At 42.7% G+C, this 7,286-nt stretch overlaps 1 protein-coding gene across 1 annotated transcript in view; it reads right to left on the reverse strand.

Annotated features, from left to right (window-relative positions):
- NFATC2 (nuclear factor of activated T-cells, cytoplasmic, calcineurin-dependent 2) overlaps positions 1-7,286 on the reverse strand; it is a 98,646-nt gene that overhangs the window by 40,780 nt on the left and 50,580 nt on the right. The gene's annotated exons all lie outside the window — the stretch shown is intronic.

Raw genomic sequence — 7,286 nt, forward strand, 5'->3', positions numbered from 1 at the left:
CTTTCCCATTAAAAAAACCCAAACAATAGTTTGGGTTCTTTTCCCCAGATGCTGGGCTTTTGTCTCAGGTTAAGATGCCTTAAAAACCTACGTTGTAATGCATGTTCAGCAGTGGATTGCGTCTGTGACTGACTTATGATCCTAGTTCTAAGATATGCCCCGTTCCTCTCAATTCTCCATAACTTAAACCCTCTATTTCAGTTCATTAATTCAGAAATTCAGTGAGAGAACTGGAGCTTGGAGCTTGCATTAAATATTTAAAGCTGCTTACTGGGGTCAGATAGCAAACATCTCTTTTGGATGGATCTGGGGAAAAAATGAAAGTTTTAAAAAAAATTTTTGGTGTCTTTTTTATCTTTAATTTGCCTGAGAAAATTGCATCATTAATTTTGCATCATTAAGTTCAAAGAGATAATTGTTGCAAATAGCTTGCTATTTTTTGCATTCCCTTGGAGTTTTTTGATCATTCATGAAACTGTCAGACTACTAACAGGCATTTAGTTCCCCGTTCGGGGCACGGTGAGAAATTTCAGACTTGCCACCATAGAAGAAGGGAACATTGCTGTAGACAGTCTTATAATTCCTTTCACATCTCCCACAAAGGACCATGATACTCAGCCCTGGATCCTCACTATCATCAAAACCGATACACAAACCACCTTCTATTCACATTATACATGCCCTAATGCCATCCCATCACAGTTTTCTATAGTGAATTGTCCTGGCCAGAAGACTGTTTCATGTTTCAAGTAATTTGGCTGATTTTGAGCAGATGTATATCAACTTACACAATTACAACACATATGGGCTCTAAAAGGCATCTACTGCATAGAAAAGCACTGGCAATAGTGGCTTTACTTATGATAAAATGTGAGCCAGTATGTGCCTCGGGATTCATGGGTCTGGGGCAACACTTACTGTGCACTCAGCCCCCCCAGGAACTTTGGCTCAAAGTAAAATATCACCCCTCTTAACTCCTGGCTTGTCAAGGCTGCCCCACTCTTCCCGGTGGCCTGGCAGTGTATAGCTGTTCATTGCTCCAGAACTGATTGCTGAGGACTCCCACACCCCTTTAACAAAGGATTTACCCCATTTCAATGAACTCTCTGGCGGCTTTTCATAAGCAAGTCCCATGCACAAACACCCAGAAGTATTGAGCTCTTGCTGCAGCTGCAGACCAGAAGGGAGTGATGTAAGAAACTATAAATTCTTAATTTTTTTACATTTTTAAAATCTATTGTGCAATTTGACCATCTCTAAATATACCTTTAACAAATCTTCACTCTCCCCAGCTCTAAGTTGTGAATATAAAACCTTCCTAGGGAGCTGTGATTTCCTTTTAACTTTTGCAGGGAGAGGTACAGGAAGATTGATAGCATCATTGGGTCCAACTTATTGTGCTTTACAAACAAGACTTTTCCTAGAAAGTGGATATTCCAAAACCAGAAAGCGCTGCTGTGATTATTTGCTAGCTTGTGATGCAGCGGGAATACTAAAAAGTGCGAGTTTGAGAGCAAAATCCCCATGAAGCCTGCTTGTTTGCTTCTAAAAGTGAAAGTAATACGTTCGAAGAAATTAAATTACTTGCCCAGAGCTAAAATAAAGCATGTATCTGCAATGAGAGAGGTACAAAAGTGCTGGAAATCAGAGAGACACTGTGAAGTAGTACAGATATCATCAGAATAGTTATTATCATTATTGTTATTCCAGAGATAGGCAAGTCATTGCAAGGGCTGTAGATGAATATACTGGGATAAAACAGGTACATGTGGCCATGGGTGCTTCCGAGCACACAAGCCACTGCAGTTAGCATAGCTGGATGTGCAATGAGAGCCCATCTCCTACAGTGATCCCAGACAAGAGCGCAACACATAAATATATACCCAAGAAGCAGGGAGCCCCCAACCTCAAAGAGGATGGGCAGAGGCTGGAGGCCTGATGCATACCTCAAGCAGCGTGATACTGCTCCTGCTGTGCAAGAAGGCGTGAATGCTACTGCCATACCTGAGGCAACAAACTCTGTGAATCGTATTTCAGATATTTTAGTAAAGCTGCCAGGTATGCTAAAGGGCGTACAGGATGGAGCCAGAGGAGGTACAAGATGGAAAGAGGGGGAGGGAAGAAGAAAGGCTCATGGGTCTTGGTATCCTGGGCACTAGCATGGGCCCTGTGGTTCGTTTCTGGGGTACGGAGGCAAGTGCCTCCATTCAGGCACAGCATTTTGGGCACCGTGCAGATGAAAGCCTCAACTTGCCACCAACACACTGAACACAATGGCCCTGATCCTGCCCTGGGGTGAGGGGGATTGACAGCAGACATTTAAGTATGTTCAAGCTCACCTGCTCTAGCTATTGGCATCCTAAGAAACCACTGTCATGAAAATATCACCAAGGTGACAGGCATGCAGGAACCCAAGGGAAAAAGAAACTAGAACTCCATTGTTTGAATCTAGAGCTGGAAAGATTTGTTTTTGTCAAATGGACTTTGAGATTCAGAGGCCTTGACAGCTGCATCAGTTCAAAGGGCACAGAGAGCACCACCTCCTCTCTTTACACTGCATGGCCGAATTGAAAGATTTATGGTGGATCTACTCCAAAGATGTACGCTTTCTGTTTGGGTTGTTCCTCCACCACCCACATTGTCCTAGCAATGATTCATGATGTCCATGTGGCCACCATAAGAGTCTGGCAGGGGAAAGCACAGTCCATTTGCACTTTTCTCCCAGAGAAACACGAAACTACTCTATCACTCACAGCAGAGCAGCAGTAACCAGTACACAAATGGGAGTAAACACAATGCAACCAACAACATCTGACTTGCAAATTATTACATGACAATTAAAACAAATAAAAGGGGGAATTCCAAACCTTTTCTTTTTTTAACTGCATTGTAAAATCTGGGCCCAAACCAAACACTAACACCCTTGACCTTTAGCATATTCCAAATCCTTGATAGCCATTAAGACTGCTTTTCAGGCTCTCTCTTCCAGATCAAATTTAAAAGAATACGTGCACTTCAAAAATTTCTATCTGTACAATCCGATCTAGTTGCTTCCTCTGACCTATTTTTATTTAGCTGGGCTCAGTTATGTGTCTCCGAGTTCAGATCTTAAAACTCCTTCAGCCAAACTCTGCTTTTGTGTGCTGGACTGACTCTACCGGATTCATGAGTTCCCTGGCTTACAGCAGCTATAGATTACAATCTTTCATCAGGAAGAGATAACCTTAAAAAGAACTCAAAACTATAACGCTTCCATGTTGGTAAACCTTATCATTCATCAGATGAATGCTATTTACGCATCAGCATTTCAAACGCAAGTACTTTATCCCCTCGCTCGCACACAGAGCACTGAGCTCCAGCCCCTTCAGTTCGCTTCCTGCTGCCATTTCCTGTCGCAAGCCTAAAATGAGAGACTTTTACAGACTTCGCATTGGCGAGTTCATTGCAATAGTTTGTAGTTCACGTAATACAACAAGACAGTTATTTTCATAATGACATTCCAGCATAATTTGGGGAATATTATTTATTGTCCAGGTATTTCTAGGGAAAAATATACATATCTCTAGTACTGTGTATCAGAGAAATAAAAACTGTTCATTATTGTTCTTAGAAGCATGTTGTATTTCGGTCACAAATATGAACAGTTCTACGTTTCTCTGCGTTGCTAGTAGTGAGTGAAGAATTGCCTACAAGATCCAGAGGAAACTGAAATCGGTTTTGAGTGTCCACCTGAGGGATAAAACCTAATTTACAATAGTAAGCCTCAACAGCAGTTTCCTCAGTTTTGTAAGGCGCGCCGACTGCCACCTTCTCAGTACCCACTTCATTGCAGACACTGATCCAGACCCCAGATTCAAGGTACACCCAGATTTTGGAGTCTATGAAACAATAGGAGAATATCTCACTGCACAAAGATACCTGCACAAAGGTTTTTGGGGAAAAAAGAGTCTTGCTACTCTCATCTTAAACAAACGAGCCAAGTCAAGGAGCTCTATGGAATACAACATGCCGAAAACTATTAGGTGCTTATCTACACTGCTGCTCTCACCCTTGTCGTTACTACTAGAGCTAAAACTGGTGGCAAAAGTGGGAAATCGAATACCGCTTGCCAGCACAGACAAGGCTTGTGAGCTGTTAAAATGAAACTCAACAAAAACCATGTTTCCCCTGTGAGCTGGTGCATCTTCCTGCCTTCACAAAGGTGCGATTCTTTCACAGGCTCCCCGGGGCAGCGTCGCACTCTGGAAGAGGGCACAACAATGACAGGGTCACGGCAGCGATGCACTATCCACCCACCGGGATGTTTATTGTGGCTTACTTTGCTTCTGAGCAGCTTATCAGCGCTTTTTGCAAGGTGCTGTGCAGATCGGATCTGCAGCGAGCGAGCTCCCCAAGGCGAGCGCGGGATCCACCTCCTCCTTCCACCCAGTGACATTTTTAATTGATAAACTGGGCTGCAGAACTGGGCCTTTTTGTTCTGCGTTCATGCAGCCTAATGCAACAATGACTAAGCATGGCCATGGTAGTGATAATTAAAATTGTCTACAGTGTATAATGAGGGAAGCTGAAAGTCAGAGGTGCAAAGATCCTAATTTTCAGGCAGGCTGGGACACTCATTAACCTCTGACAACCCAAGCACAAAGGCTTAATTCTCCGTGTACTGCAGTCAGCCAGAGTCAGATCAGCCCCTGCATGATTTGCATATCCAGCTCAGTTCCTTAACCTTCCTCACCTTAAGATATACCTATTAAAGAAAGCAATTTCCACCTTGAAAGCACTTCAGGGCGTACCTGTAAGAGGTATCGCTGCATTATAAAACAGTGCGTGGATACACAGAGAACAAGCTCGCCTTTAGCACAGAGCAGAGTCCCAGAGATAACCCACTGCAAACTACACAGACTTCTGATTCAGGCCAAAGATTTGTCTCTGGGCCTCCCATCCTCTAAATTCCCCCTCTGCCAATCATTTATTCAAAGTCCAGCAGACTGAGACTGCCTGCAGAGGCCGAGGGGCGGCGGGGGAGGCAGGATATGGAACACCAGCATGCAAATCCCTGCTTCAGACTGGGCACTGCCGCTGGGATAAGTCATGCCTCTCTGCTACCAGGAGGTAAAAAAAGAAGAAAAAAAAAAAAAAAGGCAGTTTCCCCAGCAGTGAAGAAAAGCTTTAGATTTAGTGTGGAAAATGTTGTTGTTCTTTTTACTTTCTAACATCTATTGCAGCCAGAGCCTTCTCTGCTCTTATATGGAAATAGGGGCAGGGCATTTTGGATGTTTCCTCGAAATGGCATTAAGAGCTCCCTCTTTTTAGTGTATCATCTCCTTTAGTTACTGCAAAACATTCTTGGGACAGGTACCGTCGCAGGCTGCCAAGCATGTTCCCATGCACCTTCACAATTTGCTGACATCGACGGAACAGTGGTAGCACAGTGGGAAGGAATTAATACACGGGCTTAAAAGGAAATACCGGGTGCCAAGAAAATCGCACTGACGGCACAGGCTCATCTAAACCTTCACAGTTCAGAGGCCCAGAGCCTTTCATTCTTGCTGTAAAATAGCATGGCTTGCTGGTGGTGTGGGAAGAAACGAGGACCCACAGCATGCTTTCCCCCCGCCGCCATGTCACCAGCTGATGCCCACATACATTAATTTTTGGCTTGATTCTTACTTTTTGTGAAAGGTTTTACTCCATAACTCATGCACACGCTGTTCACTTGGGCGATTCCATCTCTTAAATCCCTTGCAAGTCACTGGATATATCGCTTAAGCTGCCTCTACCTTAGTTTACTAACAGAAAACTTAGGAGTAACATGTTTCTTAACAGCACAAAGGGTCTGTGAAGTTTACATGAAACAGGCTGCTGCTCTTTCGTATTGCATAGTCCTTTGTCTTGGTGAAATCAACAGGAGTGAAGGAGGGCAGAGTCTGGCCCTTCATATTTGCAAAGTGCTTTTTTGATCCCTGGACATTGTTATTATCCTTGCAGAGCACATTATTCAGAATACAAAAATCAAGCCTAATGAAGGATAAGTTAAACAAGTCCAGACCATTTACAAAGAAACAAATGTCCATTTGCAAAAGCCTTAGAAAATCCAATAAAATACACATACTGCTTAGTGAGGTGAGATGAAATGCCTGCATGCGTATGATATTAGAAAAGAAACAATTCAGCTCTGAAAAAACAGGTAACGAACTACAGCGGAATGCATTTGTTTGTGTTTCCTCCTGTAAATAAGAAAACCTGGATTTCTGCTGCCTACCTTAACCATTAGATCATGCTAAGCATATTTTCTGGGGTCAGGTATTCTTTGAGTTAGAAATCCAGTGATGTTTATTATAGCATGCCATTATGAAAACACAATACAAAGAGCTCAGCAAAGGCAGTAAAGGTGATGCTAGGCAACTAAATAACTCCCAGTAACGATTCTTTATTCCTATTACTTATATTCATCCAACACCAGCCAAGGCTTGGGACCACCTTGTACTGGCTCTGTGCAAGCTGAACAAATAAGCAGACAAGATGAAAAGAGAAGAGAGAGAATCTACAATCTGTCACTCATTCCCCCTTCACGGTTGCTCAAGAGCTAGTAAGATTATCTGAAAACTTTGGCAAAACATGTTGGAAAACAAGTAGCGTTGGGCTGTAACAGGGGGCTTTTCTCTTTGAATTGAATTTGATCTGTTTTTCTACAGTCTGAGCCTGCCTTTTGTGGATTCCTCTCGAGGACCCACTTGGGTCCGGTTGTATAAGGCTATACAGGGAAAGCTGGTGACTGCCCGCTCGGACAGCAGGACGGATGCATGCGTATGCACAGGCTTAGGTGGCTGCATGATTTAAACTGATGCCTCAGCTTGTAATGGTAACGCTGGGGAGATGCAAACCTGCACGCAATGGAGCCGGGCAAATTTCAATGTTATGTTTCAGGAATATGTGGTGAAGTTAGAGACAAATCTCCTTCACAGAGCAAAGCAGCTTAAAACTGTTTTTTCTAAGAAGCAGTATGGAAAATATCAATGTAAAAATATCTGAAAAAATATGGAAGATGAAGTGATATATTATTGTAACTCAACATGTGTATAAAAATAATTTTACTTTGATATAAAAATACGCATTATGCACATTTTTCCTTAAAGACTTCTAAAGGGAAGAGAATGCAGCCTTTGCCTGTAGTTCACTTCAATAAAAAATGTTCATTTCAATTATGATTTCTACAGCAACATTCACTAAACATGAGACTGAACGAGCATAGAGGAACATGTAACGGTCATCGCATTTCTTTGATAACA

Source organism: Pygoscelis adeliae, unplaced genomic scaffold (genome assembly GCF_000699105.1).
Source record: "Pygoscelis adeliae isolate BGI_AS28 unplaced genomic scaffold, ASM69910v1 Scaffold286, whole genome shotgun sequence".
NCBI lineage: Eukaryota > Metazoa > Chordata > Aves > Sphenisciformes > Spheniscidae > Pygoscelis > Pygoscelis adeliae.